Raw genomic sequence first — 16,291 nt, forward strand, 5'->3', positions numbered from 1 at the left:
GATTTTCTCTTTCTCTTTCTCTCTGTCTCTCATATTCCTTTACCCGTACTCTCACTCCTTCACACTCTCAGCTGTCCCTTGCCACCTCACATCAGTCACCACTACGACAAATTCAACACTGTATATAGAACCACACAATAGGTATCTTTATTGTAAGATTAGCAACTCCAAAACTGCCTTATCATTGTCTGATAATTCTTTTTTACTTTTTTTTTCAGTAGTTCAATATAGAAGGGAAGACTGAAGCACAAACTACATATTCCCTGTATATTGTAAAGGAAATTGTAAGAAGCGTTTGAGGCCTGTACCTCTATTTTGTACTGGTGTGTGGAATGTGGTGGACCCATGCAAACTGTAGGCCAGCTATTACAGACATCATCGTACCTCCTACAGCAGAAAATGAGTATGTGCGGGGGGGAGGGGACTTTCTTTTTTTCTCTGATTCCTGCACAAGTGAGACAGAAAAACAACACTCAAGATCCTGGACAACACCATCCCATGTGAGTGTTAGAAACTGGTTGATGATAATGACAAAGACAATGAATATGATGATGATAATGATGATGATGGCAAAATGTCACTCCGTCCACGTCTACTAAACGAATGAAATTAAAGGGAATATGGCAGAGGGAGTGAGTTTAAGGAGACCTTGAACACCGCAGCTGGTGAAATGATAACGCCATTAACGACACACTTTCACTGATTTCCCCAACCACCAGCGTAACGATCCTACCCATGTTTTACCTTCTCTTATAATACCGTTATTCTCCTCCCCTTGCCTGTTCTCCTCATTTGAACTTCTGCTCATCAGCCCCCCTTCTCTCTCTCTCTCTCTCTCTCTCTCTCTCTCTCTCTCTCTCTCTCACACACACACACACACACACACACACACACACACACATTACAACAGGTAAGATATGTTTCAAAAGTACTATATATTCAGGTCAAAATGGTACCCGACTTTTTCCTGAACTAACTCGTTCGACAGAACTGCACTTCTCGTGCATATAGATGAAAAAAAAAAAAAAAAAAAAAAAGCATTTTAAACCTCATACGTTTGTTTCGGATGTTTTATATTATTTATAGGACTGGAAAACTATAATTTTAAAGTTATGGAGGCTGGTGGAGTCTATAATTTAACTAAAACATCATTAGGCTTCTCTAAAATGTACAGTACAGAAATTGCTGTATTATATTATATAAATGAAGCCAAGTTTAATGTAGTTACAATATGATTAATTTCATGTTGACGATGGAAGATTCTCTTTCTCTCTCATTATCTCCTTCTGAAGTGGGTGAAAATTTTTTGTTCTTCTCTCCAGGATAATTTACTGTTCCAGATAATGCAATTTCTTTTTTAGTCTTGGAATTGCTGGGCTTTCTTCAGACAGCGAGAATATAATCGTCTGATGTCATTCAGACCAAAACACCCAAGTAGGTCACAGTCCTGTTAGCGTTTGTGTCTGATCAGGCCAGTTGGAGAGTACGTGCTGAGATTTTCCTTAGAAGTTAGAGTGAATTGATGTCAGATCTAGCCAGGTTGTAAAGTATGAACTGTACGTGTTCGGATATTTTTTTAAATTGCGAGTGAATTGATGTCCGATATATTGTATCTACTTTACGTACATGCTGCTGTTTCTGAGTGCGAGTGAGGTGTAATTTCTTCAAAGAGACTTTGTCGCTCGGCTCCTGGTAGGCAGTTTCAGTGGGATAATTTTCTTTATCAAATCTGTCCTTTGACAATTTTACGGTGTTCTATTTATTATTATTATTATTATTATTATTATTATTATTATTATTACTAAGAACAGCAACAACATGCATTCTCTTCTTACACAATGGTGCCCTTCCTTCACAGCACATAGCACCCTCCCTCATACATTCCCACACCCTATCCTTCCAGTCATTCCTTGAAATGTGAAGCAAGGGACGATTGAGACAAAAGGCAGCAGGTGCATTTACTGGTCCCAGAGAATTACCACAAACACACAAAGACAGTATGACATGGAACCACACAGGAGGGGAAAGAAGGCATCAACGACGATGAAAAATAGGAAAAATAACAGAAAACAGATATGAGAAGAAAAGGAGAGAATAGGAGATTAAAAAAAGAAATAAATCGCAAGGTAGAAGGAAGAACACGAAGAGGAGAAGGAAGGATAAGAGGAAGTTAAAATATAAACATTCTACCAGGAGAAACAAAATGCAAGAGTAGGAGAAGAGGAAAAGTGAAAAGAATGAATGAAAAAGACAGATGGAGATCATGAAATATATATATATATATATATATATATATATATATATATATATATATATATATATATATATATATATATATATATATATCACGAAAATAAACGAAGAGATCAGTGGATGAAACACTAGGAAAAGTAGAAGAAAGAGGTGAAAAAAGAGAGATAAAAGTTGGAAAAACGAGAAGTGAGAAAACAAAATTAAAAAGAAAATAAAGGAGGGAAAACTGAAGATGTGAACAAGAAAAGAGATGGTGATGAAGGAAATTGTGTCTATAATAATACAAGGAAAATCACTACACAGAAATTCATAATGCTAAATAAAGCCGAGTTAGTTGTCTGTTTTGTTAAGCTGTTTATGTCAACACGTTGACATTGTTGTTTCTTGTCACACGACAGATACCATCACTATATTGATGGGTTCGCAACGCATCGGGCGTTTAAGTTCAAGATGGAGATTTTCTTTTTCCCTTCATTTCTCTAGATATCTATATTTTTAATACTAACACTGACATCGCTGTTCTCTTCATTGATTATTATTGTTGTTGTTGTTGTTATTATTATTATTATTATTATTATTATTATTATTACTATTATCTATCTATCTATTGCCAGACGCCTCAATCCCGTTTGGGGTGGCCACAAACAAATCGCCTCCAAGTCGCCCTGTCCCTCGCCATTTCACTGCCCTGCTCCCATCTCACACACCCCTCTCTCATATACCCCTCCACCCCATCCCTCCATCTCATCCTCGGCCTCCCCCTCCCTCTTCCTCCCTCCACCTCACTCACATACACTCTCTGATATTATTACGAGTGTGTACCTGGACGTGTGTGACGAGACGAAGCTGACGTTATGTGCAGTTTAACGACAATGACATTGACCATGTTAGCCACATGTGTGTGTGTGTGTGTGTGTGTGTGTGTTTTATCTATCTACTGCAAGATGCCTCAATCCTGGAAGGGACACCTAGTAAGTTTCTCATTCTCCATGGCGACCCCATCCGTCCATCTCATCTTCTGTCTCTCCATCCCCCCCCCTCCTCCACCTCACTCACATACACTCCTATAGCTTATTCGATCTACTTTGAGAAGAGATGAGCCTTAAACTTTTGAAAGCTGGAAGCTGGCTGGTTGTCTGAGTGCATTCATTATCAGTGATGCTTTTAAAATTATTTTTATTTTAACGGTTACAGTAATCATTTAAAGATATGATTGCCCCCCCAAATATTATATATGGTGATGTATATAGATTAATTTGAAATCGGTGTCTTACAAAGTTTATCAGATGATGTAGATACGTTTGGGATTTTAATTTCTCAGGGCAACTCAAAACATGTCCAAATAAAATTTTAGAAGTACCTAGATTTTTTTCCACATTCAAGCAAATTAACATAAATTATGTCATTACTGCGACATTCTGTAAAGATGGGGCGAGTTCTAGGTGTGGGAGAGAAGAGGCCAGTAATAGGGGAGAAAGGGGGGAGTTGTAGGGGGAAAGGGGTGAGCTGTAGCGGGAAAAGGGCGAGCTGTAGACGGTATAGGGGCGAGTTGTAGGGGGAAAGGGCAAGTTGCAGGGGGAAAAGGGCGAGCTGTAGGCGGGAAAGGTGCGAGTTGTAGGGAGAAAGGGGCGAGCTGTAAGGGGGAAAAGGGCGAGTTGTAGGTGGGAAAGGGACGAGTTGTAGGCGGGAAAGGGGCGAGCTGTAGGGAAGAAAGGGGCGAGCTGAAGAGGGGAAAGCGACGAGTTGTAGGGGGCAAAGGGGCGAGTTGCTGGGGGAAAGGGGCGGGGTGTAGGTGGGAATGGGGCGAGTTGTAGGGGGGAAGGAGTGAGTTGCAGGGGGGAAGGGGGAGCTGTATAGGGGGTTGAGGATGAAAGAGATGATAAATGCGGGAAGGGTGAAAAAGGGTTAAGGGGTAGAAAGGGAGGAAGGAGTAAAATGGGGGAAGGGGCGAAAGAGGGGGGAAAGGGCGAAAAGGAAGGAAGGGGCAAAAAAGGGGGAAAGGGGTGAAAAAGAGGGAAGTGGTGAAGTGGAAAGAAGGGGTGAATAGCGGGAAGGGGTGAAACTGAAGGAAGGGGTGAAAGGGGGGAAGGGATGAAATGGGAGGAAGGGGTAAAAAAGGGGAAGGGGTGTGCCAGGAGTGGGAGACGGACTGATGGAAGTGGAAGAAAAAGGAAGTGAAGGAATGGAAATGGAAGGGAAGGGAAAGAAAGGAAATGAAAGGAAAGAAAAGGGAATGGAAAGAAGGGGAAGAGAAGGGAAGGAAAGAAAACGGAAGGGAAGAAAAAGGAAAGAATGGGAAAGGAAGGGAAAAAAAGAGGGGAAGAAAAGGGAAGGGAAGAAAAGGGAAGGGCAGTAAAGGTAAGAGATGGGAAGGGAAAGGAAGGGATGGGAAGGGAAAGAATACAAATACAAAGGAATACAAAGGAAAGCAAACAGCAACAGGCCTTATGGTCCTTTCGAGGCTGCTAGTTACATAGTAAACTGTGAATACCCGATCTAGTTCTACATGGTGATGGATAAAGATAGTATAGCAAAAAGGCTCCCCCCACCTCCAAACCCTCCAATTAAAACTGACAGGAAAATGCGGGTAGCACAACCCTGCAGCATGGACAAACTGACATGGAAATTTCATAGGAAAGACTGAAAGGGAAAGTTACATTCTGTAAAACTTTATCTATAAGTTACCAGTTTGAATAACCTGAAAGAAAAAGAAATAAAGTAATATGAGTAAGCAAATAAACAAATAAGACATAACATTATGTACGGATACGTTGAGTTAACGAGGCTTCTGTAGACACAGTGTGGAAAATGCAATGTGGAAGGGATGTGAAGGGAAGGGAAGGGATGGAAAGGAAAGTGAAAGGAAGGGAAGAGAAGGGAAATGGAGGATATGGAAGGGAAGAGAAGAGAAGGAAATGGGAATCAGGGGAGAAAGTGGCGATGTGGTGCGAAGTCACCAAGGAGGTAGAAAGGAAAGGAAGGAAAAAGGAAAAATAGAAGCACAAGGGACGTGTTAGGAGAGAAGTGAAGGAGGAAGGGGAGGAGGGGGTTAAATAAAGAGGGAGGAAAAAGCAGAGTAAGCAGATGTGAAGAAAGATGGGAAGAAAGTTGGGAAAGAAGGGCAGGGCAAGAATGGTTAAGGGAAGCAGGAAAGGGGGAGAGAGATGAATTGGGGTAGTGAATCGATAAGGTGAAAATAACACGTGGTGTTATCATAAAGTTTAGAAGGTAACAATAACACCTGACATAATCATAGAGTTAGTAAGTTAGCAAAAACACGTAACAATCATAGAGTTAGTAAGGTAGCAATAACACGTGACATAATCATAGAGTTAGTAAGGTAACAATAACACATGACATTATCATACAGTTAAGTTAATAAGGTGTCATAAAAGACTTTGTAACTCCTTTGTGGTTACTTGTAGTGGAGTTTTATATATATATTAAACTTGTGGGCGAGCGGTTGTTATATTAGAGTAGCTTGTAAGTAGATAATCTTCTTTCCCATTTGTCATGTAGTGACAGGAGAGGTAAAGAATAGTATTGGACTATTTTTATTTGTCTTGGAAATATTAACAAAAGTCTCTCACACAGAGCGGAGTATAGAGTCCCGCTAGCTATCTCTCTGTCTCGCTCTCTCTGTCTCTCTCAAGTTGCTAAGCCTTTCTTGCCACTCCCTGCCTGTTCTATGGCCTGTCTCCTTCTGAGCTCTCTTTCCTAACTTCTGGTGTAGCAGAGGTTGTGTCACGTGTGTTCCTTGTGAGTGGAAAGTTCTAGAAGCCTGTGTGTGAGTATGTGTGAATGTGTGTGTATGGTCACTAGGCGCTGTCGTGTGCCTATAAAGCATTCCTTGAGTTAAGAGTGTGTAAGCATGTTTAGCATTGCTCGATTCTTGCAGACACAATACCTTCTCATCATCCGACTTGCTGCTTCTATCTGTCTCTCTATCTATCTATTTATCTATCTATCTATTATGATTTGTAATTATAATATGGAGTCCTAACATATGCTCGGCCGCGCGAAAATGACGTACCATCGACAGTTAATAGTTCTAACATATTAATACATATTATATACACATTATAATGAACTTATAAGCTAATTAAGTGAAATACATAATATTGTAAAAGTTACATAATTGTATGAATATTGTATACATATAATATTTATAGTAAATTGTGATTATTCAGTAATATTACATTTTAAACAAGTTGTATACATATTTGAATAAATGCATTAAAGTAAATTATTTAACTGTAATACAGTATGTACTTGGGTTATTGTAGTGAAATGCATAACTGTGTTGGCCTTATAATTGTAGTTACATTTTATTAATGCAACTGTTGTGTCTTGGCCTTATAATTGTAGTTACATTTTATTAATGCAACTGTTGTGTCTTGGCCTTATAATTGTAGTTAAAGTTACATAAAAGTTACATCTTGTTAATGCAACTGTTACATAAATGGTACATATTGTTTGTAGTTACATAATTGTAGTTAAAGTTACATAAAAGTAACATCTTGTTAATGCAACTGTTACATAATTGGCAAAGTGTAACATAATGCAATCGTTTGTCGTTACATAATTGTTACATATCTTTTGTAGGTACATAATTGTAGTTAGTTACATGAAAGTTACATCTTGTTAATGCAACTGTTACATAAATGGTACATATTGTTTGTAGTTACATAATTGTAGCAAGTGTAACATAATGCAGTCGTTTGTCGTTACATAATTATAATATGGAGTTACATAATTGTTACATATCGTTTGTAGTTACATAACTGTAGCAAGTGTAACATAATGCAATCGTTTGTCGTTACATAATTATAATATGGAGTTACATAATTGTTACATAATTGTAATAATTGCAGTCCTAACATATGCTGCGGTCGATGATAGTGATGATGTGTCATGCCACTTGCTTGTGGAGACAACAATTTGCTTTTTTGTTTGTAGTTTATGTGGTATTTTGGCATTTGTAGTAACACTTACACTTATTTTCATTTGTTTGTTATGTGATCTTACTCTATTTCTCTTTTTTCTTTCTTACTTTTCTTTCTTTCTTTCTTTCTTTTATTTTGTATGTATTGATTTTCTATAGTTTGTTTTTCTTCGCTTGTGTACGCTTTTTCCATGTTGTTCATGGTTGCATAATTACTGGCTAATTTCCTTGGGATACTTTTTTAAAGTTTAGTTTATATTGCACAGAGATTATAAAATGATATTATATAGTCCCATATTTTGTTATTTTATATAAAAAAATATATATATACATATATACAGTATTAACTATATACACTGATTTGTTGTTCACTTGTACCTATCGTGGGTAATATGTGTGTCAGCACTGTGTGGAAATCATTGTCTTCACGATTGTGTTGAAGATGTTCACTCTTGCTAACGTCATTTGTGTTGGCCATTTTTTTTTTCCTCTAGTTTACCTTGTAACTTAATTTATATGTTTCCACTAGGTAGCTTTAATTAATAAATGTTTAATACAGTTCTTTTAATTGCTCACTGAGTAACTGTGATGGTATATTTTCTTTATTACTTTGTAGATGTAATAATGTATAGCTGTATGTATGAAACACGTATTTTATGTAGGTATAAATGGTAACACTCGTTGGTAGTAAATAAATGTTATAATAAATGAATGAATATATACAGTGTAGAATATTTATTGTTGGTGATTATTTAGTGTTTGAGTTATGCAGATAACTGAAGTAAGTATGTGTATTTAAGCTGTAACTATACAACACGTTTTATAAGTTTGTGCAGAAGCTTATTGTCTATCACTGTGTATTGTATAAATGAAGTACCGGTAACTGTGTAACTCACTAATTTTTACCGTGGTGGGAATGGTGTGACTGGTGGTGCAGGTGGTGTGTTGACCGACGTGGCGTCTTTTCAGCAAGCACGCATGATGACGTCGACTTCCCACACTGGTAGCTGTGGTGAGTGAATGAGTAGCGATGAGTAACTTGAGTGAAGACGAGTGAGTAAGATGAGTTATGAGTCGTGTCTCACTCTTCGTTTGTTTGTTCCGTTTTTCTTCCTCGATGTTTTCTCGGTCCTTTTTCCTTGTGATTTACTCGTTGTAGGATGAAGACTGCCGTTACTTGTAGGTGCGTGTAGAAGATTATACAGACGACTCTTAGAGTTGTTACTTTTAGTTGATTGTAGATGGTTGTAGTTCGCTGGTTCGTCATAGAAATTTCAAGATTGTTTGTATCAGTACTTTGTTAAACTACTGGCAAGACGTAGTGTGATCTCTTCACCTCTGCATCAGCATGATGATCGGGGAGATGGAGGGGGCTGGTTGGAGAGAACTGTCAGGAGCTGGCTGTAAGTTGTTGGCTGTGAGAGGTATTCTTGTTTTCAATCTTGATATTTTGTAGGAATTCAATGTTGATTCGTAGACGACGTTCGTATCCCACCGCTGCCACCAAATGTCATAAAAGACTTTGTAACTCCTTTGTGGTTAATTGTAGTGGAGTTTTATATATATATTAAACTTGTGGGCGAGCGGTTGTTATATTAGAGTAGCTTGTAAGTAGATAATCTTCTTTCCCATTCGTCATGTAGTGACAGGAGAGGTAAAGAATAGTATGGGACTTTTTATTTGTCTTGGAAATATTAACAAAAGTCTCTCACACAGAGCGGAGTATAGAGTCCCGCTAGCTATCTCTCTGTCCCACTCTCTCTGTCTCTCTCTCAAGTTGCTAAGCCTTTCTTGCCACTCCCTGCCTGTTCTATGGCCTGTCTCCTTCTGAGCTCTCTTTCCTAAATTCTGGTGTAGCAGAGGTTGTGTCACGTGTGTTCCTTGTGAGTGGAAAGTTCTAGAAGCCTGTGTGTGAGTATGTGTGTATGTGTGTGTATGGTCACTAGGCGCTGTTGTGTGCCTATAAAGCATTCCTTGAGTTAAGAGTGTGTAAGCATGTTTAGCATTGCTCGATTCTTGCAGACACAATACCTTCTCATCATCCGACTTGCTGCTTCTATCTGTCTCTCTATCTATCTATTTATCTATCTATCTATTATGATTTGTAATTATAACATGGAGTCCTAACAAAGGTACCAATAACACGTGACATTATCATACAGCTAATAAGGCAACAATAACCCGTGACATTATCACTGAATTAATAAAGTAACAATAACACGTGACATTATCATTGAGTTAATAAGGAAACAATAACACGTGGCATTATCATACAGTTAATAAGGTACCAATAACACGCGACATTATCATACAGTTAATAAGGCAACAATAACACGTGACATTATCACTGAATTAATAAAGTAACAAGAACACGTGGCATTATCATTGAGTTAATAAGGAAACAATAACACGTGGCATTATCATACAGTTAATAAGGTACCAATAACACGTGACATTATCATACAGTTAATAAGGCAACAATAACACGTGACATTATCACTGAATTAATAAAGTAACAATAACACGTGACATTATCATTGAGTTAATAAGGAAACAATAACACGTGGCATTATCATACAGTTAATAAAGTAACAATAACACGTGACATTATCGTAAAATTTTTAAGCTAACAATAACAGGTAATATTTTCATTTAGTAAGGTAACAATAACACGTGATATTATCATAAAGTTAATAAGTTAACAATAGCACGTGGTATTACTATAAACTTAAGATAACCATTACACGTGGTATTATTATAAACTTAATAACACAACAATTTCATGTAATATTACCACGAAGGTAATAAGGTAAAAATAACACGTATCATACTCGTATGGTACAGTTAAGGCGCCGTGCCGACCCACCAAACGTTACCACATCAGTGCTATGGGGTGGAGGCGCCACGCTAGGCAAGTGTGCCCCCAGGCCCTATGACTCACTGATGACGGGAGGGAGGGTGGAAGAGGACGCAGGGACAGAAGTGGGTGGGCAACCAAGACAGTACGGAGAGAGAGAGAGAGAGAGAGAGAGAGAGAGAGAGAGAGAGAGAGAGAGAGAGAAGTAAGACAAATATAAATTAAACAAGGAGCTGTGCCAAGGCACAGCAAACTCGTCCCAGGCAGTCATTTTAGTGCTGACCTATAAACACAACAGGATATCTAGTCCAAGATGTCACATATCAAGTTTGGATTAAATAGGCGTGATAATTGACGATTTTATGCACATTTGAAATTGTTGGCCCTACCAACCTAACATTAACCCCACTATCGCTAACTAAGAAGTGACCCCTTGATGTGATGAGGCATGTAATAGGATGCAGATTTGAAGGATGTACCTTTAGGTTTTGGTTTCTTGTCGATATGACGAATTTGAAAGGAGTTATGGCGAAAAAACGATTTTTAACCGTCCCCCTCCTTTTTTTTTTTTTTTAACACTTTTTGGGCCTACAGCCTTGGCCTTGGTCCAATTTGTCCCAGAATTTAACCAGGTGATCAGAAGGTCATAGACCATCATCCCTGTAATTTTAGCTGTAATCATACAAGCAGTTTTCGCGTAAAGTTGTTAACGGACAGACAGACAAAAAACGACACAAACACAGACAAACCTAGTGAAAAGAATACCCTCTCCCGAACTACTCAGGGGCGGTGACGGGTAATAAAGGACAATAACAGGAGAGAGGGACAAAAGGAAAGAGGAAAGAGTACACACAAGACGAACGAAAGTAGGCAAAATATGTGACAAGAAGGAAGAAAGTGAGAGCCGAGCCTGAAAATATGAGAGAGAGAGAGAGAGAGAGAGAGAGAGAGAGAGAGAGAGAGAGAGAGAGAGAGAGAGAGAGAGAGAGAGAGAGAGAGAGAGAGAGAGAGAGAGAGAGAGAGAGAGAGAGAGAGAGAGAGAGAAGAGGGAAGAAAATGCAAGAGAAGGTGAGAGTAAAAGGAAGGGGAAGGAAGGAGAAAGCCAGAGACGATAAAGTAAAAATGAGACTACGAGTGAATGGAGGGAGAAAAATAAAGTCAAAACAACTAGAGGAAACTGGACACGTGATGTGAGATATTAATATAAACACGAGAAACTGAGGCGAGAATAAAAGGAAACAGAAGGAAGACAGGCGTTATGAAAGAGAAGGATGGAAATAAAATAATCAGAATTTGAAGGAAAAAAGGAAAGGTAAGAAGATGAAGAATATATACAAGAAACAGACGAGACTAAAGCAAAAGAATGGCGGAAAGAAAAGAATGGGGTTAGGGAAGGAGAGAAGGAAAGACGATAGGATAAAAAAAAAAAAAAAAAAGCGGAGCGGAGGAAGGGAAAGTGAAGGAAGGGCGGAAAGATAAGAATGAGAAGGAATGCAGGAAGGGAAGGAAGGAGGAAAAGCTTAAGGGGACATAATGAACTGTTTTTTTTCTTGCAGAGTCGAGAAAAAATAGTGAGTGTAGGAGTAGGGAGCCCCGAAAGTTAAGGGGATGGAGAGGAGGGAGCAGGGAGGAGGGAGTGAGGGAAAGGAGGAGGGCGTGAGAAGAAAGATTAAGGAAAGAGAAAGAGAGAGTGAGGGAAAGGGGGAGGGCGTGAGAAGAAAGATTTAGGAGAAAGAGGGAGGGAAGAAGAGAAAAAAAGATAAGGGACACCTTCATAGCCGCACCCAATTCAGTATTCTGAAAGAATGAGATAATTATTAAGTGTAAAATCACTTACAAGACTCCCTTGTGGTTCACAGGCCGTCCCAGTACTGCCAACTACCGAGTGCTCTGCCCTGCACCTCTGTCATGTTTACGGCTATTTCAACATGACGTAGGTAGGCCGTCGACTACCAGGCTACTCCAGCATTGTGCATTTCTGTGTAAGTATGTATGTATGTATATAAGTATGTAAGTATGTACGCAAGTATGTATGGAAGTATGTTTTTAAGCATGTATGTAATAGTTTCCTTGCACCTCTGTGTCAAATTTACGGCCACTCCGGCACGACACAGGTACGAGGTCGGTCTTCTATTTTTGTGTGTGTGTGTGTGTGTGTGTGTGTGTGTGTGTGTGTGTGTGTGTGTGTGTGTGTGTGTGTGTGTGTGTGTGTGTGTGTGTGTGAGCACTATCGTCATTCATGACTGCCGCAGCTGCAATAATTTACCGCCCATAAATTCTGCACCTGAAGGTGAGCAGAATGATTGGTAGCCGCTGCTAGAAATTGCATATTAAACAACAATTTCGTTGGCTCAGTCGTCTGGACGGGGCACTCCAGGTTTCATTATTCCAACTCTTATTTCATGACACGTTATTTCCAGCTGTATAATTTATGTACTCCAGCGTTTGTCTGTTTTAATAGAAACAGGGAAAACACATCACCTACATAATTTGAAAAACGAATAAAATACAGTATCAGGCATGAATATTGTTTGGGCAATGAGAAACTAAGGGTGGAGACATAATTCTGGGCAAGTGGCTGTAATGTGACAGGAGTTGTTCTGTATGTTGGTGAATCCTGCTAGAAAAAGGTGGGTTGGCAGATACACAAACAATACGATAGAGAGAGGAAGACGGATATACAGAAAGACAGACTACTGCACAGGCTGGGGTTATGTTGAGTTGGTGTGTCACGGCTGACCTTAGGTGAGCTTCAGTTATACCGTATAACACACACACACACACACACACACACACACACACACACACACACACACACACACACGGTTAGAGTCCCTGATTCAGTCTGGTACTAGACTGTTATGCTCTCTCTCTCTCTCTAAACGAGTTTGTTCAGTATCTGTTAATTTTCGTTTATGCTATACTGTATATACACAAAGAAACGTTTGCTTCAGATTTTTTCAGCGCCATTCTTCTCTCTCTGACTTTTTTCACATGGCGACTTCTATCACATCCCCCCCCCCCCGTCTCTCTCTCTCTCTCTCTCTCTCTCTCTCTCTCTCTCTCTCTCTCTCTCTCTCTCTCTCAAAAAGCCTTTGTTCTGTATTGGTTAATTTTCCTTTACGCTTTTCACAACAAAACCTAGTTTTTAGCTTTCCTTTAGGCGTTTTTCAACACCTCTCTCTTTTAACTAACACTTTTTTCCCACGGAGCCTTCTCTCTCTCTCTCTCTCTCTCTCTCTCTCTCGCTCGCTCGCTCGCGCGCGCGCGATGGTAAGGAATACAGTCGGGGAGGAGAAGAAAGGTGAAGGAAGAAGAAAGGAAAGAATAAGTAGAAGGAAGAGGGCAGGAGAGGAGGAAAGGAGAGAGGAAGAAGAAGAATGTTGAAGGAAGGGTAGGAGAGAGAAGAGAAGAAGGATGAGAAATGATTTAATAGGAAGGAAAGGTACAAGGAGGGAGGAAAATAAAAGGAAAGATGCGATGTAAGAAGGTGGTGAGACGGGAGGGAAGTGAGGCATGAGAGGAGAGAGGAGGGGAGATGTGAAGAAGGGTGGGGAAAAGAGAAATGAGGAGAGAAAAAGAAGTGGGGAAAGAGAGGAGAGGAGAGGAGAGGGAGGGAGAAAGGGAGAGAGGGAAGGAAGGACAGGTGAGAGAGGGAAGAAGGAGAAGTGAGGTGACGGAGGGAGAAGAATTGAAGGAAGGAGGAAGGGATAAAGCATTGAACGGAGGAAAGACAAGGGAAGAAGAAGAAAGTAAACATGGAATAAGGAAAGGAAGAATAATGTGAAAAAAGTGAGGATGGATGACAGAAGTAAAAAGGATGGGGGAAAGAAATAGGAATAAACAAGTAAGAGAGCAAAATGGAAATAGGATGTAAAACAGGAAAAAGAAAGAATTAAAGAATGAGGATGAGAAAAACCTAAGAGAGAATTAAAATAAATAAAAATCATAAGGAAACCGGGAAACACAAACAAATCCATTGAAAGAAAAATATAACAAAGAAAACTGAAAAAAAATAAAACAGGTGTCGGTCCACAGCCAGGGAGGCGAAAACAACAAAAACAGAGGATGAAGGAAACGTAAAATTGGAGATAAAGTAAAACTAACTATAAACAAATTCCTTCAGAAAAACATGAGAGAATTTTTTGCAAAATTTGAAGTTATTATGCTTACAATTAGTTATGCACATATTAGAAAAAGTCAACCAGTACTGATTATTAAATGAAATGGAAAAAATAGGAGGGAATCCCTGGCGAAAGGAGAAAAAAAATGTAGTGGAGAGAGAGAGAGAGAGAGAGAGAGAGAGAGAGAGAGGTTGCTTAATCTTTACAGGATCTCGTCAGTCTGAAAAGAATTTGTCGATGAGAGGCTGAGTTGGCAAACACATGTAGTGGTGTTTATTATACTTTTAAAGTATATGTCACTGTTCCCTCTCATATCTCCACTTTCTCAGACTGTATCCACTCCACCTCACTGCACACACACACACACACACACACACACACACACACACACACACACACACACACACACACACACACACACACACACACACTTTTCTGTTTATTAATGACACTGCAGCGTAAATGTCAAATGAAAGCGATGTTGCAGTTGCGTGATTTTCTCTTTCTTTTTCTCTCTGTCTCTCATATTCCTTTACCCGTACTCTCACTCCTTCACACTCTCAGCTGTCCCTTGCCACCTCACATCAGTCACCACTACGACAAATTCAACACTGTATATAGAACCACACAATAGGTATCTTTATTGTAAGATTAGCAACTCCAAAACTGCCTTATCATTGTCTGATAATTCTTTTTTACTTTTTTTTCAGTACTTCAATATAGAAGGGAAGACTGAAGCACAAACTACATATTCCCTGTATATTGTAAAGGAAAGTGTAAGAAGCGTTTGAGGCCTGTACCTCTATTTTGTACTGGTGTGTGGAATGTGGTGGACCCATGCAAACTGTAGGCCAGCTATTACAGACATCATCGTACCTCCTACAGCAGAAAATGAGTATGTGCTGGGGGGAGGGGACTTTCTTTTTTTCTCTGATTCCTGCACAAGTGAGACAGAAAAACAACACTCAAGATCCTGGACAACACCATCCCATGTGAGTGTTAGAAACTGGTTGATGATAATGACAAAGACAATGAATATGATGATGATGATGATGATGATGGCAAAATGTCACTCCGTCCACGTCTACTAAACGAATGAAATTAAAGGGAATATGGCAGAGGGAGTGAGTTTAAGGAGACCTTGAACACCGCAGCTGGTGAAATGATAACGCCATTAACGACACACTTTCACTGATTTCCCCAACCACCAGCGTAACGATCCTACCCATGTTTTACCTTCTCTTATAATACCGTTATTCTCCTCCCCTTGCCTGTTCTCATCATTTGAACTTCTGCTCCTCAGACCCCCTTCTCTCTCTCTCTCTCTCTCTCTCTCTCTCACACACACACACACACACACACACACACATCACAACAGGTAAGATATGTTTCAAAAGTACTATATATTCAGGTCAAAACGGTACCCGACTTTTTCCTGAACTAACTCGTTCGACAGAATTGCACTTCTCGTGCATATGAAAAAAAAAAAAAAAAAAAAAAAAGCATTTTAAACCTCATACGTTTGTTTCGGATGTTTTATATTATTTATAGGACTGGAAAACTATAATTTTAAAGTTATGGAGGCTGGTGGAGTCTATAATTTAACTAAAACATCATTATGCTTCTCTAAAATGTACAGTACATAAATTGCTGTATTATATTATATAAATGAAGCCAAGTTTAATGTAGTTACAATATGATTAATTTCATGTTGACAATGGAAGATTCACTCTCTCTCTCATTATCTCCTTCTGAAGTGGGTGAAAATTTTTTGTTCTTCTCTCCAGGATAATTTACTGTTCTAGATAATGCAATTTCTTTTTTAGTCTTGGAATTGCTGGGCTTTCTTCAGACAGCGTAAATATAATCGTCTGATGTCATTCAGACCAAAACACCCAAGTAGGTCACAGTCCTGTTAGCGTTTGTGTCTGATCAGGCCAGTTGTTCAGTACGTGCTGAGATTTTCCTTAGAAGTTAGAGTGAATTGATGTCAGATCTAGCCAGGTTCAAAAATATGAACTGTACGTGTTCGGATATTTCTTTAAATTGCGAGTGAATTGATGTCCGATATATTGTATCTACTTTACGCACATACTGCTGTTTCTGAGTGCG

Source organism: Coenobita brevimanus, chromosome 17 (assembly GCF_032717465.1).
Source record: "Coenobita brevimanus isolate Jiangsu-jjx chromosome 17, ASM3271746v2, whole genome shotgun sequence".
In the NCBI taxonomy this organism is placed as follows: Eukaryota; Metazoa; Arthropoda; class Malacostraca; order Decapoda; family Coenobitidae; genus Coenobita; species Coenobita brevimanus.